This window comes from Chiroxiphia lanceolata, chromosome 13, assembly GCF_009829145.1.
Source record: "Chiroxiphia lanceolata isolate bChiLan1 chromosome 13, bChiLan1.pri, whole genome shotgun sequence".
Taxonomy (NCBI): Eukaryota; Metazoa; Chordata; class Aves; order Passeriformes; family Pipridae; genus Chiroxiphia; species Chiroxiphia lanceolata.
The window spans coordinates 12,701,155-12,722,676 of NC_045649.1; the positions used below are offsets into that span (position 1 = coordinate 12,701,155).

Below are 21,522 nucleotides of genomic sequence, written 5' to 3' on the forward strand. Positions count from 1 at the left end.
CCTTATTTATAGTGCAATTAAAGTTTAAAAAAATGAGATAAAGAATTTTCCCACTCTATCAGAGAGCATTTGATGATTTATTATTTTTGTGTTTGATTTTACTTGGACAGGCTTTTAAAGTCAGCGTGGGTGACATTTCCTTATTTATGCAAGCTCTCATAATTGCAGTAGAAGAAGGATAGTTAGTGTTGTTTTTTCCATTGCCTTGACAATGATTTTCTCACTACCACTGGGAGACCTGCATGCTGGAAATTGAGATTATTGCATTTCCAGGCTGCAGGATACTGGAGATTGACTAGATCACAGAGGTGACAAATTTATAATCTGTGGAGACAAAGTGTTAGCCACATCATCAGACAGTTGAACCAAAAAGTAGCATTAGCATCAGTTGTCATCTTTCTGTAGGAGAGAATGGTGTCTCCCAGAGGCAGGGGGAAAGGAGAAAAGCTGGGAGAATTCCATGTTGTACTGTGCTCTGTAGCTGCCCACATTAGCTAAAGACCTGGTGTTATAGACTAGGGATAAAGTGTCAGTGGTCCAGTGAATGAAAAAATATCATGGGTTTATTTCTCTTTATCCACTGAGGTTTATTTTGTGCAATATCAATCCATACTTCCCTCTACCTTCAGCAAAATGTGCTGATGTCATGGTATGTAACATATCCATTGAACTGCTGGCAAACAGTGTGAACTGAAACTTTGTCTAAAACTAGACATTAATTTGGAGGTGTGTTAAATAATCTGTACATTACCAACACTTACAAAACAGAGGGTAACATAAAGGGGTTCCCTTGCCAAATGGTGTGTGTACTGATCATGGTGCACCATTAATGAGCAGATGCTTACATAAGTTCATGACTTAAGTCTTAAATGCTGTCAGCCTTGTGTTATTAAAGTTTTTCCACATGCATAGAGCTTGATGGCTCCAGGGATTGGCAATGAAATACAAAGTCTTTTGCTTTCAGGTCAGCAGTTTAAATATGGTTCAGGTAGGTAGTGCCAAAGATTATTCCCGTTGGGTATCTGTGTTTGATGGCCTATGTAAAATGCATTGGTTCTCCAACCCTACTAGGCAGATGTGTATATCACATAAAGCAACTGCTACAGCTGACACTAATAGGTACCCTTGCTGGCATTTTTGGAGCAGCCAAAAATTAAATGGATGTAGAAATTGAGCAAGATGCTGAGAATGCTCTAAGCAGTCTAGACCGTGGTTGTGAGGTGGTGATAAGCCAATGAGTGTCATGGCTGACCATGGGCAGAAAGAGGCTGTCATTGCTCCACAGTTTGCTTGCATTGAAGTTATAGAAGCATGCACAGATAATCATGTGCTGGGAGAGAGGCAGGGTAAAGTACTGGACAATCGTAACAGGATTGATGAGAGGGAAGTGCAGTCCACAGGGAGGTCAAAGAATGGGTTGGAGGTGTATCAAGTAATCAGAGAAACTAGTATAAACTGGAGAATAGAATTAGAATTACTTGCTTATTTTCACTGCTAATGAGATCTTTGGGGCATTTGAACAGTTTCAGTTAGCTATTATTATTTGTTCCATTTATTTTGTCTGAATTTTCAATAATTAATATATCATTGATGAGGAATTATTAAATGATCAACTATGATGGTGTTTAAAATAACTGAAAAAGGAAGTTGGCATTTCTTAAGCTTAAGAGGCTCTGTAAAAACATAGAACTTGAGAACCTGTTATAAAACATGCATTGTTTTCATATTTTTTGTCTTATTTTGGTAAATGGCAGTAGTCCCAAATGGCAACAGTGCTTAAAGCATATGTAATAGTAACAAGAAAATCCTACTATTCAGTAACTCAGCCACCTGAGAACTCTTCTAGAAGTATGCAACCCCCAGCTTGTGACTGAGAGTACTCATATTTCCACATTGCTGTATTTTAGAGCTTATCTAGCCCAGAGTGTGGTGGAGCAGATAGGACTTACAGGTGGAAAGGTGTTAAACTAATAGTGGTGGACATCAGTGATATGATTAGAAATTGAGAGAAATAATTGAAACAAAAGTTATCTTGAAAAGATTGAGAAACAGGCTTTCAAAATACAGGGTTTGCAAGGGAAGCCAAGAAAAGTCTATTTATTGAGCGTTGAAGTGAAGGCACTAATACTGGGAGAAAAGAGTATTCTGCTGGAAAATGAGAGTTCTGAGAATTCTAAGAGCTACTAATAAGAAGGTATTCCACTTTTTCTGCAAGAGTAAGCTGAATGGATCCATCAGTTATGCCCAAGAATATGCTGGAGTTAGATTTAGCTCCAAATTACACTGGAGGGCTTTTTCTTGTGCAAGTTTAGACAATACTGTTTAAATTTTTGTCAGTTGTTTTCAGACAAGTCAACATTTTCTCATTTTTACTTTCTCACATATGTTACTACGTCAACATTTGGTCTTTCTGAGATTTGAAAAATATTCTTATCAGAATTATTTTTGACCACCTAATTAAGGTGGATTTGAGCAAGTGCACAGGAGGTGTAAGGTACTCAATGTATCCACTCCAGCATAGATGACTTGCTGGCTGCACAGCATGTTTATTGTAAGATGTAGTTTACTGCATAAAAGATCTAACCATTCTATATTAGGCTCTTCTGAAAGCATTTTAGGTATTTGCCCTTCTTTTTATATTTGGAAATACAGATAATCCCCAAATCCACATGTGTGTTATTAACAATTGATAGGCAGGTTGGAGGAGGGGAAAGGAGGGGAGAAGGATTTGAGAGGTAAGAGGGTGCAATGTTGGAGAAGGTTTTAACTGTTTTGCTTGCCTGTAGGTGACAGTGTTGCATCATTTATCTGTACGTTTTCACATATGTTGTCCAGGGACAAAAAAAAAAGTTTTATTAAAATAATTTGAGAGATTCAAAAAAAGTACATTTCACTAATGATTCCTTAAGCCTTGGCTAGAGAGTAGAGTCTTAGATACAGGCAGATGAATTGCATGTTCTCCTTCCCAAAGATGGCAGCAGTTTATAATATTATTTCTGATTAACTAGCTCACTAGCATTGCATCTTCAGTTCAGTATTCCCTTGACAGGCAAGATGCTAAAAAGATTGCTCTGCATGTTTCTGAAGACTAATGTAATAAACCAGGATGATAATACACTGATGAAAAAAAAAATCTTAATTTGCTGCTAAGTTACAGCAATATAAAGTTAAAATGTTTTTCTTTACTCAAGTCATTTAAATTAATAATGTGTGCTATTAACTGAAATCTCACAGAGGATTTTTTCTTCTTTGCCATTAAGTCTGCTGGCTGCAGCGAAAATGAAATATTCTATGAGGCTTGAGCAATCATCTATCTCTAAGCTACAGTGTGCCTGCTGCCAGATGTTCAGGTGCTGGTGCTGCTGCTTTGACATGTATATCTCTTCCAGGCAAAAAAAACAATATATACATCAGTCCAGGTGCAAGGTGGCCTTGCCAGCAAACCTGCCTCCTCCTAGCAGTGACACTCATCCACTCCCCATCAGAGTGTGTACGTTGGAAGGGGATTGTAATTAACCCCTGGAAAGCATAGGTTTCACTAAAGTGATGTGCACAGTAATGATATTGTTAGCTTCCTTAATTTCCAGTTTCACCATCAATTATGCCATGTGTTTCATCCAGTTGGTGCTACCCTCCCAGTGTTAATTATAACCTACAAGACTGTTACAGTTAATTTTATGGCAAGCATATTGTCTCTTCAAGGCTCCACAGCAGCTCATAAATTATCTTGAAGGTAAAATGTAACTTGGGGAACTAGTTATGAAAATTCCATCCATCTCGCTTAGGAGGTGCAGCTGCTACTGTCAGCTGCCTCGCTGCTGCATTGTGAAGGAATTATGGTGGGTCAGGTTTAAGAGGCGAGGCCCAGGCTGTCACGGAGGAGAAAGGCTGTCCTGGCCCTGTCAGACAAGTACCTTCTGCCAGTCCCTTGTGGTTTCACTTTGCAGGCAGTAAAAGGCAGGCGGTGCAGGTGGATAGTCCCCAAGCTGTCTCTATTCATTACTTTACAGAAACTTGTTTTAGGTAGGCAGGTACGGAGACCTTTTCACTGTTGTCATAATGTTAGGCATCATCTGCAAAGTGCAAGATAGATAACTCTATAAATAACTCGCTGTTCTGTTGGGCTGGGGTAGTGGAGAAAAGATGATTAGCGCTGTAGAGGCACATGAAATAGCTCGCTGGTTTGTAAAATGACTGTTGGTTTAATTGTAGCAATAGCTTGGTCTGGAAGAGCACATCTGTTCGCCTTTATTTGGAATACACAATAAGAGGAGGTGCAATTTCACTGCTAAGTAATTTGTGTTGGAGTTTCACATTAAATAAATTAGCATGGGTTTATAGGGCATTATTTATGACGTCTCTCTGTGTGTATCCTGGTTTTTTGCTGAAGGAACTTCAAACGCTCATTTCTTAAAAAAAACGGGGGGGGGGGAATAATTAAAATACAGCAGCCCACAACTCAGAACAATGAGATCGGTGTTCAGTACTATTTAAATTTTTGTAGTACACTTTTATTATTACTATAATGCCTTATTCTGCTCTTTATAATAATAATACAAGACTACCATAGAATACAATTCCTTTTTCTGCTATATTTCTTCCTTCAATATTTTGTATTTCAATAGTTTTAAATGCTGTTAAGCTTTGGGCGTTCCTTTAAGAAAAAAACCAAAGTGCAAATTGAATTTCCTGAGAGGCTTTTTATTCTTCCACTCTTTTACCTTTCAGGAGGCATTCTGTGTTTACAGTGTTGTTTCCTAACCTCATTTACAGCTGGGAGGGCATATGAGAAGGAATACTGAAAGCTGATACTTTTCCATAGGCAACTGCTGTGCAGATGTGAGTGTGCAGGCCCATTGTGAGTGAGTAAATGTTATGAATTCAGTTGAGAAAATGAACAAACACAGTAATGAGAAACAGTAAGGATAATCCATCTAAATATATGTTGTTTGTTTGTTTTGACAGTCTTCATTCAGTTTTAATTATTTTTGATCATTCATTATACAGCAAAGAAAAAGTGTTCAAAATAGTGCTGACATTGTAAATTAGACCTGTTATATGTTTGAAAAAGGGGAAAACAAGGCTCTTGAGAGACTGAAAATTAGTATGCTTTTAATGTATGTTCTTTATTGCTTTTCCCTAAGAATTTACAGTAAATGTGCCTTGTGATATCTTTTAGAGGTCCATTCTTTCTGCAGAGTCAACAGCACACAGTTTGGTTTATTCCCAGAAGAAACAACTAAGTTTCCACTGACCAGAATCCTGTATTTCTGTTTGTTTAGTTTTTTTAGAGGGAAGCTGTGCATTAGTTACAGCCTTGGGCAAAGTGAGGTGTAAAAACAGAATAGCCTCAAGAGCAGACCCAGAGGCATTGCTTCTAAGACAGTTCCTTCTTGGCTTCATCCTTTCCTTGTCTCCCACGGAAGAGAAGAGGGAAAATTTGAAGTGTTGCTGGTGTATCCAATTGAATGTGGGGTTGCTTCACCTGGTGATGTATGTCATTATCTCCTACACTGTAGGATGTCGACCTCTACACAAAGATTGTCCATCAGTACTGCCAAAGCAATTTTGGGGTGCTTTCCAGTTAGGATTCTGCATCATGACTGGGAAGAATCTGCAGCTGCTGTAGGATAGTTCTTGGGAATTTGTGTAGGTAGAGAAGGCTGGGGACAGGAGAGGGATCTGAGAATTTTGATGTCCCATAATGATTTCTTAAGGGATAAGTCGACTGCTGAGTATCCAAAAAAAATAACATTTATTTTGCTTAAAATCATGTGAAAATATCTGGTTTACCGTTATCATCTTCTCAGTTTGATTTTGCACCATTGCAATATTGCTGAGTTTAAGAGAGTTACTGATTTGAGTGTGACTGAGAAGAGAATCAGAGCACAGGCCCTGGTAAATATCCTCTGTGTTTTCTTGTGATGGAATCTTGGACTTTTATTGTGACACTGTTGCAGAAAGATGCATCCCGTTTGAAAAGTCTTTATGGTTTTAATTTGACACATAAAATGGTCATTACCAAAGTCATTCTCTTTTAAATATAAAAAATCTTTTTTATGCAACTGAATAGGAAAACCGTTTTTTTCAGAACAAAGTGCCTTTATTTCTTGGCTCTTGTCCAACTTTGCTAGGTAAAAACTGAATTTGGAAAGAGAACTGTGTAGAACTGTGAACTTGTTTTTTAGGAAAATGGATTGAAGTAGCTGTGAAATAATTGGAAAGAAAACAACTTAAGAGTTGGATCCAGACTATTCAGTTTCACAGGCAAACACATTTAAAAAATGTTGCTGTTTCTTGCTTAAGATGACTCAATATGTTCTATTATCAACCCAAGAAAAACTGAATTTTCAAATTAGCCTCAGTATTAGTCATTAGATTCCAAAAAACATTTGGAAAAAAAGGATTTGTTTCTGACTTGAGTCTTATTTATGACACACAGAATTTGGAGTTTTTTTTCTTGTAAAAGAAGTAGTTTAAAAGAATATAAACTCAAATGTTTACCAGTTTAGTGCACTATCAGCCTAGTGAATTTCTAAGCATAAGAATAATTTTGAATATAAAAGGGATTTAAATCAGTGATAGTTTGTGCAGATTAGTGTTGAAGCTTGATGCTTCAAAATGTATAAAAAAACTGTGATTTTTTAATAGTGTTGCAATAGAAAAAAAATGGGGGGTTGAGTTTTCTGCATGCTAACAATGAATTTTAAGTTCCAGTAGCATGGGGGTGGAGGGCCTCTGTACAGTTTGAATTTTGTGAAATCAATGGAGTGCTGAACACAGTTGACCATTTACTCATTCAGTTTGCCCATGAAAACAAGTCACAATACTGCTTATCTCCTTTATTGTGCACTAATATAGGAAATTCTGGTGTGAAACAACTTTTATAATCTTTTATTTCACAATATTCCCATACCTTGCTCTTTTTTTTTCCTCTGAGATGGAGAATCACTGTTCTTCACTACCGTTTTAGGGCTTTCTGCTCTTTTTTGTCCGTGTAAGACAGCTACTCTATAATTTGCATTGGCTGAGACGTGTAAAACTTGGAGTAGGATTGCTTGACTACCATAATACCATGCAAATTTAATTGTGTAATCAAAGTTACATGATTTAAGAAACATGATGATGATATATATTTGGTTCCTGGCTCAACAAAAGTATGAAACAAGATCATTTCAAGAACACGTATAGTCTCTTGGAAGGAAAATGTAAATAGAATCACTTATGTGTTTGAGTTTTCACATGTTCAAGGCAAGCTACTGTAAGTGTATGTCTGACTTTTAGCATGAATTCGGGTCCTCTTTGTCATTAGTCATTCAGTTTAACTGTGCACACAGAAGTACTTTGTTGAAGACCTATTCTATTGATGGATTTGGACTGCAGGGATTTCTCTGTCTACAATGTCCTTCTGTAAAAGGAAATCCTCTTGGTATTTCACCAGAGTATTTTAAAGCAAACCAACAAAGTGACCAAAACAAACAAACAAGTCCCTCGAAAGAAAACCAAAACCCCCTTGAAATTTATGAAGTACCTATGTTTATGAAATATGTAGCTTTTCTTTTTTCTCACTAGAACCTATTAGCATATGCATTACCATGCTAACATAGATGCTGATCTTGAAAAGTGCTGACTGATTTTCTGCAGACTCTTAATTGCTAACTGATATGGAAAATTCTAATCCTTGAATTTTTACTAATTTTTATTTTTTATCCTACAGAAGGAACTGTAAGAAAACAACGTGCTGTAAAATATTTAAAAAAAATAGTTTAATTTCTTAAGTGAACAACTTTTAAAAATGTATCAATTATTACAAGGGGCAGTTGAAGATGAATACAGAAAAATAATTTTGTTTGCCTACTCACTTTTGGTCAAAGCCTGGCCTTTTTTTAAGCATATTATTTTTCTTTGTCACACACAAAAAAATAACCCTACAAGATTTATTGGCGTTTGTATGGAAAAAATGAAAGGATTTTCATGTTTTGTAAGAAACTTAATACACTCTCACAGATGGCCCAGCTCAGGTGTGATTTTAATTATGAGATAAAACAAAGCCCAACACAGTAGGAAGTAGTCTTAATAAACGGCCTGAAGCTTTTGTCTTCATGTGTCAAAAAGCCTTTTTATTGCGTGATGATTTTTTTTTTTTCTAGCTGTTTCCAAAAAAATGGTTGGAAAAAATACAAGGGCTTCCAGAGTTCAACTGAATTATTTTGGTCAGGTAAAATATAAGAATTTTTTTTCAGTTTCATTTTTCCTGCCAATAAGTTGAGGCTGCTTCTGGTGAATGATAGAAAAAATGCATTAATAATAATTAAACCTGCAAGGACACTAATGCTTTATTTATAAGTCAAATAATTTTCTATTTAGATGTTGTCATTGTTTATTGGTGTATCACATTGCTTAGTAGTAACAAAAATTAAGAATTTGTTAAGCCTGGCTTAAACTGCACTATCATAAACTAATATTAATTTAAACCTTGCTATGGTACTCAGCCTTCATTATTAAAACACAAATAGTATGATCCTGTTGTTAAATATTACTAATATATTATAATAATGTTGTACTGTCTTTCCCTTAGTGGGGAATTATGAGGACCTCATGTTAGGACCTCAGTGTCCTGACATAGTTAATTATCCATAGATAATGGTTTTCAGCAGTAGCTGTTCTGAACATCACAACCTCACTGTTAAGGGCTTAATAAATATTTGCAGACTCAGGTGCAGAGCACCTCCGTCCCCCTCCACAGAAGCAAACAGCTGGGGTTGCTTTCCTGTGCTATACATCACATACAGCATCTCATTTGTTGTGGCAAACCTAATGGTGCAAATGGCAAGTTTTATGTCCTGTGCTATACTGGGCTAATGTTTGTTGCAGATATGCTAACTTGCCTTTCAGGAGTCATCTGTCTTTTCTAGTGCAGAAATATCTTGGAAAGCAGAAACTTCTGGGGTTCATTTACTTGAATGCTGTGTAGATTGGTAAAATCATTTAAGACTTCATTTTGGAGTGTATAACTGCTGTCACCTCTGATGCTGGAAGGTGGAAAATGATAACCAGATGGTTCACAACTGAATTCTGTATCCACAAGCTTACTTTTAGGGAACAGTTATTTGTAATAATTGTTTCAATTATAGGACAGTGAAAAACTTAATCTTAATGAGCTTTTACAAGTAATACAGGTTAGAGATTTTTATTTGTGTGTGGTTGAATAAGTTTTATGGGAGGAAGTACCCATAAGGTTCAGGTAGCTCTGTATCATCTTAAATTATGGCTTGGAATATTCGGTTATTCTTACATAACATCCCAACTTTAATTGCTATTGAATAATGAAGTGAAAGGATGAAACTCTAGGTTTATGTTTGTGGAACTAACCCACATATCAGTGGTACAACTTTTATGGTCTTTGGTGATTAGTTGTCATTTAGCCTCTCTGTCTAATTAGTCGCCATAGCAGTAATATTTAAAATGTTACTCAACAAATTATTTAGCATTCAGTCCAAAAAAAAAACCCCAGCTTAAATTCTTCATGTTTTTCTCATAGATTTTAATGCTTTCAACAAAGGCCTCGAGATAAAGTAATTTTTTTTCCCCTCTGAAGTTTTCCATTCTCTGCCTCTTCCTTGACCTGCAATCCATGCATCCTTGGTCCTAATCCTTTTCCATTTGGGGATTTTGAGGGTTATATTGTATTAATTAATCTCTTCTAGTCATATTCATCATGTGTTATGAGAAGGTATAATATAAAAAGTAGTCTATAATAAATAATAATGTGTTTTAAGCTTTTGACCATGTGCTGACTGAGGGAGCATTTGGAAGAACAGTGTATGGTCCATGTTCTACAGAATTTATAGTCCAGTTTAGGCAGGAAAATTATCCTTGTCTGCCTTGTTCTGTGTGCATTAAGCACTGTGATTTTCAGTTTGTGTAATGACAAGTGCTCTATTAATATTTATATTTTGTAGGAAATCAGTTGTTTTTGAGTCAAGGGTAGCAATCATATTTGCCTTGCTGGGTGCCTTGACTTGCATGGTTTGCCACGAAGCATCGTCCTCAGCACTGATTAGCCTGGTCTCTGAAACACTTCTGACTGGTTTCTGGTTGTCAAACACACAATTTTTTTTTATTCTCACAATTTGGGAAAACTGTAGTGACCGTAGGAAGCTTTGTAAATCAGTGTTAATATTACTGTGAGCTTTATGTTTCAGTTGAAGTTGTGGTTATGGTGTTGTTTATTCAGTTATGAGTTTGGTACAAATCTTGAGGTAGGAATTTTCATTCCGATGTGCATCTTCTGCACAATAGGTTATATCTTTCTACTTGTTAACACAATTCTGGTGATTTACTCCAAGTGAAACAAAAGCTGGCAATAATGGTCTGCATTTAAGTGGTGATATAGGCTGTCAGTCCTAAGTGTTGTGTCTTCCCGTGGAACAGAAGACACAATGGCAGTGCTTGCTTCCCCTTTACTGTTAATGGTACAGACCTAAAAGTTACATGAAAAACACGGATCTGACTGTAGGATTAAAACTCAATAAATATAATTTAACTCAATTATATATCTTTCTAATTGGGTGCACTTTAAAATTCTGTTGTAACTATTCTATTGGTAACCTATGCCCCTTTGAGTCATTAACAAAATGTAACTGATCTTCATCTATTTTATTGGGGGGGTAGGAGGAGGTTAATCTTCAGTTAATCAACGCAAGAAACTTTTGGCTCATGAAAGTAAATGTTTTCAATCCTTTGTTGTCAGATCCCACAATTTTCTCTACAGCAGACTTAGATGAAACAGAAAACTGATACACTGAGACACTGGAATTGCAGTCTTGCAATTTAGAAATATCCACTTTATCCCTTATAATTTCTTCACTAAGATTCTTCGGTCTGAATCTGATATAGGTAGGAGCCAAGACAAACAGTAACTATTTATAATCATTCAGAACAGTTTGGATTTCACTAGAATGTAAAGCCAAAGAGTTCTTGGCTTTGTTTCATATGTCTTACAAGGATAGAAAGTGCATTTAAATTGTAGTACTCACCGTGGCTGCATTTTTCTGTAGAATCTACAAACTTTTATTTTCAGCATTATAAAGACGTGAAAATACTAGTACAGTAAACTTTCTCAATTTACCAGCTGAAGAACTTGATGCAAGATCCTCTGGCTTGCTGGAAAGAGTGTCTACAAAAATCCTATCTCCAGTCCTTCAAGCATGAGTGAGAATGCAACAATACCAGTGATGCCACACGTGCTTATAGGAACGAAAGGGCAGGTGTGCATCCGTTCTGTGTGGGGCACTGCCCTGGAGTGCTGACACCTATTAGAGTTTTGATCCGTCAAAACACTTCTGAATGCACAGCTAATCTGGGGTTTTAAAGAACAAGTGCTGCAGCAGAGACTATTTGCAGGACTGAGACATAAAATTTCTTTAGCGATTTACTTCTTTACTTGTTTTAGAGATATTTCCTAACTAGCTAAAATAACTTACAGTGTGTTTTCCAGTTGCATAGCACAAAAATGGAAAATATATTTCTTTTCCTGCAGGAGTCTTAGTCATAAAATTATAAAAACTATCAAAATAGGCTCTTCCCCTCATCTTTAGTATGTTTCTGCCCTACCACTCAACATGCGCGTGCATGCATAGCTCATGTTGTGGTAATTATACTGAATTGATACATAATGAGTCCTTCTAGTAAGGAGAGTTTGCCAGAATATCATTCAGATTTGTCTTGTCTTGCCCTGTCGTCCTGAATTATAAATAACTTGAGGTTAGGAGCAATAGTTTAATTCTCTGTACCTCCAGGAAGCTGTTTTTAGTATTATAGGTAAGACTTGTTTATTCTACCTTATATAGCACTTTGAAATTCCTAGATGGAATTGCCATGCAATATATATGACAATAAAAAGAGAGAAGCCTCATGTTTGCAAAATCCATGCTGGGAAAGCATTATGGCAAAGCCATTTTAGTACTGTGTTCTTAACAGTTGAATCTTGTGAAATGTTTTGCTCTGGACTTATGGTGAGCTTAAACTTATGGTGAGCTTTCAACATCTGGGGTCAAGCCCTAGCAAAAGTTGTGTTATCCTTAGACTTGAGCTGGGCTGGCAGTTCTGACAGACGTGTAAACAGATGCAAGCGTTGTTGCTAATGACAGGTGATTATAAGTGGCATGGGTGCCAAGGTAATTAAACCATGCCTTGACAGGAACATTTGGTGAAATGGTATTTCAGCATTAGAAAAATCGTTTCAACGCTTTTTTTTTCCCCTGCTAAGCTATAGACCTGAATATCACTCATTTTGATTCTTTGGCCACAGTACTCCAAAACCTGCTCACTGCTTTACCTATAGAAGTGTTCAGAAATAGTTGAATTGCTCTGCAACGTATCAGTGGGGTTTTGGAGCTTTGAATTGAAGCATCTGCTTCTGGGAAGGCTTTTAGCATATAAATACAGTATAAAGTCCAGCACAGAGGGATTGGTGATGTATTATCTTGCTTTATGACAAGATAATGGTTACTGTGCTAGATTTATTAATGGCTGAATTATTGTGCTGCTGTTTGTCATATATTTCTTATTGGACATCTTAACTGCTTTTACTGCTGCAAATTGTAGTTTCTAAATCTATTTAAGATTTTTTTTGTGTGTGAATGTACTTCACAATGAAATACAGTTTATTCTAAAAGTGAAAATAATGGTTGCTTTAAAAGTAATGCACTTGATATTAGAACTTTTATGAACTCCAGGCAGTATATTCTCAGATCTTCATGAAGCAATTTCATAGTTTAAGATGACTTTATCTTTTCTGTTCTTTCTGTAGCTGATAGTGAATAATGCTAGTTCCTTATTGATGTCAGAATTCCTAGCAACTCTTTATTTAAAATATTCACTCACATATTGCATGAGAGCAGTGGAAAAATTTAGTTTAATCCCATAAATTAATCAAAATTGATTTAATAAAATATGAAATATCTAGTTTAAGGATATTTTCCCATTATTCTGTGTGAAATTCATAATAATCTTAGGATGGAAACTAACTGTTCACACTATTGATGTTCCTTTGGTTTTTGCCTCAGCCTTGAAGCGATCAGTGTTTAATATAATAATCTCAGCTAAAATCCTGGACTTCTACCAAATCTGGGAGTAGAATTTAATCCTGTTTATTTTTCATTCAGGATGGAAAGAAATTATTTCTCTCTGCTGGTTGGTCAGGACATCACTATAGCAGTACAAGAAACTGCTACAAATAGTAGATTGTAGCTAATACAGTCTTAACATTTGGACTGGGTACTTAGCAAAGGGTCTTGGAAACTCTTTTAACTCTTTTAGTTTAAAGGTCATTCTTAGAAATGAAATTTTAAATGTGGTGAAGTTTTCACACCAGGTACTTGAAAAGATTCAGTTAAATTACTTGTTAGATACCTGTCTTCCATGTTCTTATGAAAAGAAGGTAAAATTGAGTTAAACCCCTCAAGATGACAATGAAATTTTCAATGTCTCTTGTTGCTTTTTTTCCCCTCTATCTCCCAGTCCAAGTCTCTCAACTTTCCATCCACTGTTTCTTCAAATGAGTGGGTTAATAAGACATTGATTACAGTGAATACAGTTGTAGAATTTTAAGCCTCTGGACTGACAAAGATCCTGTAAAAAGTTTGTATGGTCCAAGGAAGGTGGCTTGGATGTATCTGATAAAGTCAAGTGTGGCAGAGGTGAGTGGTGTGTCTGTGAAGTGCAGCAGTGGTGACCTAGCAAAGTGAAGTAATGCCTCTATGGAGGAAACAAATTAGGGGATCACTTTTAAGGATTATAGAGCTGAAAAGTGGGAGGGTAACTTTGGCATTTTTGCATTTAGAATTTCTCTGTACAGGAGCGTTTCAGAGGTTTGAGAAGCTAGACTGTTTTCAGCAAATCAGAAGGTGTGCAAGTCATGCTTCTGTTACTGTTTGCAGCTTGTAAGTAAAAAAACTGTAGCAGAAAGAAAAAGATTTGGATGCCCATAGTTAAGGGAGGTGTAAAGCCTATCAGAAATAAAGTCAGTATCATACTGAGGTCCAGTACTAAGTGTATGTGTTTATACATGCAACTTTTCAAAAGGATTTTAACGTTATGTGCAAGTAACCTTGGAGCTGCCAGTTTGCTTTATTTATGATGTTGCCTGTTAGTCCCTGAAGCAGATAAACTATGGATTTTTTTTTTTTTGATCCTCCATTTGCTAGGCTTTCGTTATAGTGTGGTTACAGTCACAATGTCAGCACATAAAATGTTAAACATCACTGGTCTGAAAGAAGCTTCCATTGTCTTCTACTTCTGGTGCCTGGGGATTCTTTCTAGTCTTGCAGTGGTGGTTCTGTCAGTGTAATATGTCATGAAGCATTTCTCAGTAATGACAGACATTGAATATGAGTGACAGGAACTCTGACCGAGTGAAATGGGTTCAATTACCAGAGATGTAGGGTTACCTGAGATAAAACCAAATGGTCCAATTGTGCTTGGTTTTGACCCTGTGACTCCCAACTATCCAGCAGCAAAGACAAATGGCTGATTAACCATCCCCTAACCCTCCTTTTCTGTGATAAACTTGTTTGGATTTCCTTGTCTGAATAAAAATCTAAGTGTGGCATGTTTCTAAAAGGAAATATGATAGGAAAACAATGAGTGCTGGTGCTAGTCATTTTCTTCTCTTACCGACACAAAACAGAAAGCTGTCATTCTATCTTGGAATGTATCTAGGACATAGTGTCCAGAAATCAATACAAGATAAATGATTGCTCTTTTAACCTCACCTTTCTTCTGCTGCGGCGGTTACGTTGCTCCTGTTCACCTGTAGCCAACCTGACGCCAGAATAAATGAGAGAACCTGCCATGAAAAGTATCTTCTTAGGGGTTTTTTTGTGTTGGAGGGTTTTTGTTGGCTGGGGGGGAGCAGGGGTTGCTAGTCAGTATTGAGTGCCGTTTTACACTTGTTCTAGTCCAGTGCCTACAGCTCCCAGATAGAGTTATAGCGAGCTCCCTAATTAAACTGTCGCTGTCTGCCCTCACTTGACTGCCTTTACAAAGTCATTTAACTAACAGACATTCCTGACTATTAAAGCTAGGAGCAGTGTGTCTCCAGTGCTGGAGATAAAATGAATGAAATTTGTTAATCTCTACTGACACTTGATCCTGGATGTTGAACTAATGCTGTTGCACCTGAACTTTTTCTTTATTGTAATTACTTCTCATGTTATTATTTCATGTAATAAATTGGAGGAAAATTTCAACAGGTATTAAATTATTCAAGTTGATTTATGGATGCTGAGTGAATATGACATTCATCTTGTGCATTCTTCAAAAGCACATTTCAGTGGATGTTCAGAGCTGGATTCAAGGATTGTGCTAATAGAATGCTAAGAGGATGTGTTTCCTTCATCTGAAAGGAATGCCATTTTTAAGTCTCTGCCTTCTAGTAATGAAGATAAAATTTTGTGATTTTTACCTACTCTTAATTTAAACAAGTACTTTGAAAATTTAATACATTTTCAAATAGCACATAAAAACATTGCATGCTATTGGTAAAATTAGAGGGGCTCAAATTACAGGGTAGAATTCAGTTCTATTTGAAGGAACAAACATTTGAAAGACAGATTTGTAGTTTATTTTTCATCTCCTCTGTTTGTTCTGTGTTTAGATTTTTAAGGCCAGAAGGGATATTTAGATCATCTAGTTTGACCTTCTGTATATTGTAAGGCATTACATTGCACTTGGCTTTCCCTGTATTGAGACCAATGATCTGTCTTCAGGTTTAAATGCATCTTTCAGAATGATGTCCATTGGTCTGAGAACAGTGGGAAATGGGAGTCTACCACTTTTCTGGAACTGAATTCAACTGTTAGTCAGCCTCACAATTTAAAAGTTCTCTTTTCTGTGGAATGCTTTGATTCAGCAATTTTTCAGTCTCTACTCCTTCCTTACTGTAATCTTTTCTGCTGGACAGGAAAAAAATAATATTAGTGTCCAGTACTTTCTGTCTGCAGAAGTAGGTATAAATAGCAGTCACTTCAACCTTCTCTCTTGTTTCTGAACAATTTGGCAGACTGAGATCCAGAAGGCTATTTACTTCATATAGGTTACATGCAGAGCTGCTTCCTTGGGTTCAAGAAGCCACATATGTGATAGCTCAAGGTTCTGCACCACCTTCTGTTGCATACTTTTAGTCCTGTACTTCCCGTGTTGTGAAGTTTCTATGCAATGTTTAGTGCTTAACATCTAAAAGTGAACAGCAAGCCAGAATAATAAGGATCATCTTCTTCTCTAATCTGTTCTTTAGGAACTCCTAAAGAATACCTAGTTATATGGTTAATTTTAAAAGCTTATACATAACAGGTGATGATTTGTAATGCTTTTGATTCCTAGTGGACTTTTACAAGTTCATCACCATCTTCATTGCTAGGTTGTGCTTCTTATTCCCAGGTCTGAGAGAGGTATGTTTTAAACCTTTCTGACTTTTCTGCATAGTATACTAATCAGGGTGTAAATACTAGATCTCATTGTTCCCAGGACCTATATTTCAGCATATTTTTTTCTCATAGGGTTGAAAGGATGTTTCTTTAAAGCACCTAAACGCTGTCATCCACCCTAGGGATGCTTTCATTAATTTCTTTCTGCTAAAAACTCAGGTCACAAATAATGCTCTATGCCATAGTAGTGTGGAAAAAAACCAACCTTGATATTTTGGTATTCAGATTTAAGAAGATTGTGTGTGTTCAATTATTTTACTCTGTTGTGTAATGAGCAGTGGGTGTGGAGTTAAAAGTATTTGGCACCATGTCTCAGGAGAAAAAAAGTCCACTGGTATATTCTAAGGATGTAAATGTGAGCTAACAATATCATCCTTTAATGCCTTATGTGTCAGTTATACTTTTGGGAGGGTAGTTTGTGGTGTATTCACTATTTTGGAGTTGGAGTTTTTTTTTAACCTGTTGGTCTTCACTTTAATATTTGAAGCATCTCTTGTATTAAGTTCAGTGTTTTTAAGGTAGTGGGAATGTATTTCCTAAGTAAAAATACGTGTTGAGCAAGTTTTTCTCTCAGTTTCCAGGGGTCTGTATTTAAAACCAAACCAACCAATCAAAGCAAATTTATTTCCTAGACTATTTGCCACAAGATCTGTAAAAGAAAACTCTGCTTAATGCAAGTGTCAGGAACACAAGGGATTTCCTATATTACTGTAAAGGCTACAGTGTATAGTCCCTTGTGTGGCCTCCTAAGGATGCTCTTCCTTGTGTGTGTCTCAGGAGAAAGGGTTCAAACTGTCAAGTGAAAATTTTTGTAGACATTTATTCTTCTGAAAAGCCAAAATTTTTTCCAGTCCTGTAAGTGGTCAAGTATCTCAGTATAAGATGACCTCCTGGCTTTCTTTCATTTCATCTTTCTTTAGAGAGGCTGCCAGAATCAGGTTCATGGGTTTGAAAACACACTTTCACAAAACTGTCAGAAAAAGATGGTCAACGAGGTACAACTTTAAACATGGAGATTAGATTGAAGGAGTATTAAACTGATGGAGTAGACATCTTTTTATATATTATGTCCTATTATGCTAGTTCATCAAACATATATTTGAGAAGGATGCAAATTTAAAAATGGAGTGTAACTATTAGGCAGACCTACCTACCTTTATCAATGGAATAGATACCTTGGTACTTGGAGTAACCTAAAATACATTTTTTGCTATTGTAAGCTATACATTAATTGGAATTTACTGAATGTCAGTGCAACTATCATATTTCTAAAATGTAATTATATATTTGCATATACTAAATTTTGTGAAAAATATTTTCAAGTCCATCTTTTGGAAGCAAATAGACATAATTTTGATATTAATATTCATTGAATTAGTAGAAAATAATATCAACATTACCTTAGCACACTTAGTAAGAGTGAAGTTTCTTTTCACAGATGATAAAAAAGTCATGGGGTCCTAGTAAAAGTAGGTGCTTTAGTAGCACTTCTGCAAGGTCAAAGTCATTTCATTAAGAGAATGAAACTTTTTCTATGTTGTCAATATTTTCTGTTATAACCATGAGACTCTGGTAGGACGAGTGGGCGTTTTCCCTCACGGAGACTTTGATCTTTGTATCTGTGCAAGCTAAACCAGATCTCGGTGTAACTTTGTTCGGTGGGTATCCACGAGTACACGTAATTCTGTTAATTTTAAAATTCTCCTGCCTTAAATCTGCGGCTCTCGTATTTCATCTGTATAAATAAAGCTCCTCGTGCAAGCCGGCCAGGAAAACATATGATACCATTTGCGATTGCAGAATGCGGCATGCTGTTCTTCTGTAATTATAATGGCCTGAGCAGTGAGGGGTTGGTTAGCCTTCCTTAACAATCATTAATCTAGCGAGTCTTAGTTACAGTGGCCCATCTTGGAGAACAGCAGTCCTTGGCATGAGGCACCTTGGGCTGTGAGTTTGTTTTGAGCGAGGGATAGCCTTGTTTGTTACATGCTGCTGCTCGCTGGTCCCTCAGGAGTCTGGGAGGAGGCTTTTGCCTACTCTTGATTGCTGCTTGCCCTCTCTCTCACTCTCTAGCTTGTCCCTTTATTTCTCCTTGTTGTGAAAGTTTCTTTCTGTGTGACTGGGAGTCTGTTTAGCAGACCATATTGCAAGTGAAGGTGCATCGTTTGTTGCCTGATTTTGGCAATGCTGGGCAGTCAGCTGGGATGTAATTAAGACTCTGAGAACAGGCTGTCTTCTCCACAGGAAGGGCATGTTAGATGTTGCTGGGATTTGGGGCTGTCAGTTTGGCCAAGGCTGGAAACTGAGAGCTAGGGACAGTGATCTTTTCTTTCATTTATAATCCCTTTATGTACAGTGTATGCACTTGGCAAAGTTTACATACAACCTAGTGGCTGGAGCTTGCAAGCCAGTGCGGCTAAATTAGCATATGTTACATGTATATTTTAGTAATATTTTAAAGCAAGTGCAAATTTCCAAAGTGAATTATGCATGTATGACAGAAATAGGGTTGTGTTGCATTGGGTGTCAAATCCCACAACTTTTTGTCAAGACCATGGATTTTACATTAAAAAGGCAGAGAGACTAAACGAGGTAAAACAGTTTTAATTTTTAACAGTTTGGTCCAGCCCAAGGAACTGCTCTCTGACAGTTATAACTGACATTTGAATAATTGGATTAATTCAGAGAGGGGCAAATCATGTATTGATGGCTGTGCTTGTTCTATATATTTTTTAACTTAAGGAAGGAGCCAAATGGTTTAATTATTTAAAGGACACTTCTTGCAATATAAAATACTGCTGTTTTGCAACTTTGGTCTAAAATCAAGGAGGAAAAATATTTGCATTATTTCATTCTTTACATTTAAAGGCTTAAGGAAAAAAAATATGAAACTTACTGTTTTGTGGTCTTTAAGCCAATGTAAAGAAAAGCAGGAGAGGAGGAAATTATCATTTGTGGCCCAAAGCACCAGAAATGGAGATGAGCCTGGTTTAGTCTACGAGATTCCAATCTTTTGTGGGGAAGTGTAAACCCTAAGTAATAATCACATTATGCTGCAATTGCAGAATATTCAATCAGTGCTGTTGCAAGAAGGACCTCTTCTAGTTTTCTTAAGCTAATATGAAATTCTTTTTTCATTCAGACTCTTCTTTTTCTTTCTTTTTTTAATGAGAAATTTAAAATTTACAACAGTAAATGTTTTTTTACTGTACTGAAAACCAAGGGTAGGAAAGCTAACTATTGTCAGGGACAGTTCAGAACACTGAACAGCTCTGGCTGTTTACCCAGCAGGACATAAATAGTATTAACACTCAAGGAGAAAATGTGGATTCACAGCTTACGATATTAACACCCTGTAAGTGAAGTATGAAACATGCCTATGAAATGTCACATGCATATATGGATGCATGTATGATTTTAGACAAGCAGAAGGGCTTGTTTAAAGGGTTGTGAGGTCTGCTTTGGTTTTGTTAGTTTATGTTGCAAAACAAACAAATAACACCTTTCCTAAGCATTCCCACCTACCATCACCTTAAATTGTGCTAACATAATTTTGTTTCTAAAAAGGTTTGTTTCAACAGATTTATTTATAAATAACCAAGTAAAATTTGGAAGTGTGTGAATCAATTCTCAATTTTTACAATTAGATGGCAGGGAAACATTATATAAGTGAGTTTTTTAAATTGCCAACCTTAGGAGTTGTCCTGAAATGTTTTAATCGTTTGCTTTGCAAACGAGACAGTTCAGCTTTCCTGTATCCAGACTATCATTCCTTTGGGAATTCTCAAAGCCTTTTAAAATTATGGGGGTTTTGGTGTTAGTTTTGTTTTGGGTTGTTGTTTTTTGGTGGTTTTTTTTGTTTTTTTTTTTTCTGGGGCAGTCTAAGAAAGTCCCAGGAGTGAAGTTGCCATCTGTCCTCTATATTAAAAGAATCTTCTATATTATATACCTGATGTTCTTGTCCCAGAGATAAATGTTGATAATTAAAAGAACAGCATTTGTCCTTTATTCTGAATTAAAAAATTTTCCTTATAAACAGCTGCAAAACTTATGAACACTTTTAGGTTCTTTAAGCTCCTTTTTTCTAGCGTGTCCTTTTTTTGTTGTTGTTCCAGAGTTTTGTTAAGTACTGGCAAGTAAATTGAAGAGTTTATTAATCTAAGAATGTGCACATATGATTTAAGGAACACCTCAGCAACTCTGAATACAGTTGAGTTGTAGATAAATTATTCTTTTAGATAAGATACATATGAACTCTGATTGTGGTAGAGAGGAGGGAAGGCAAAGGGTTGAGAATGAGAGAATTACATGAGCCAAGCACTTATTTAGGTAATGTTTCCTCCATAAAAATTGCAAGTTAGAGACTCCACCTCCCCCTTCAGGAAAGCAACCTACTTCATTGTATGAACTTCCTTCCCCAACACACATTTGCCCAGGAACAATTCTGCATCCTTACACTTCAGCTGTAGCTCATTAGTGTCCATAGTTGCTCCCAGTGGTCCCTCCGTTCCCAGCATCACAGTGCATGCACGGCCTGAATACCAAGTACCTCTATTCTGAATATCATGCTTATGCAAGTCAAGATTAATGATTGTTAAGTAGTGTCCTTGTTTGTTGTTTTAATACTCTCTCCATTTGTGGTTTTAAGACAACAGTGTGAAGAATGTGTCTATCAATAAGAAGGGATGTTTCCTATAATAATCTGTTGTGCTGCTCTCTATCCCCCATGGTAGGCAGCACCATGCCAGGTCAAACCAAAAACCTTTCAGTGCCACACAGCGATGGACAATGGCACACAGCAAAAGAGGGGGGAAAAAAAAAGATAATAAGGACAGTATCTAGTGATTCTGTCTATGGATATTGATCCAGCCCTAGCAATTTGTTGCTAACAATTCCTGATGCAAAGGTGATAACTTTAATGGTCCTGTGTAGATACTGCTTCTTGGTGAATTTATGCAATCATTTTTAATTTATGTGGACTTCCAACAGCGTTGCTATTCTGTTCTGAGCAGTTGCACTACTCCTTCCACCC

General features: G+C 36.6%; 1 protein-coding gene across 5 annotated transcripts in view; it reads left to right on the plus strand.

The window, feature by feature from the left end:
• The window catches only part of FTO (FTO alpha-ketoglutarate dependent dioxygenase), a 231,419-nt gene that overhangs the window by 108,316 nt on the left and 101,581 nt on the right, over positions 1-21,522 (plus strand). The gene's annotated exons all lie outside the window — the stretch shown is intronic.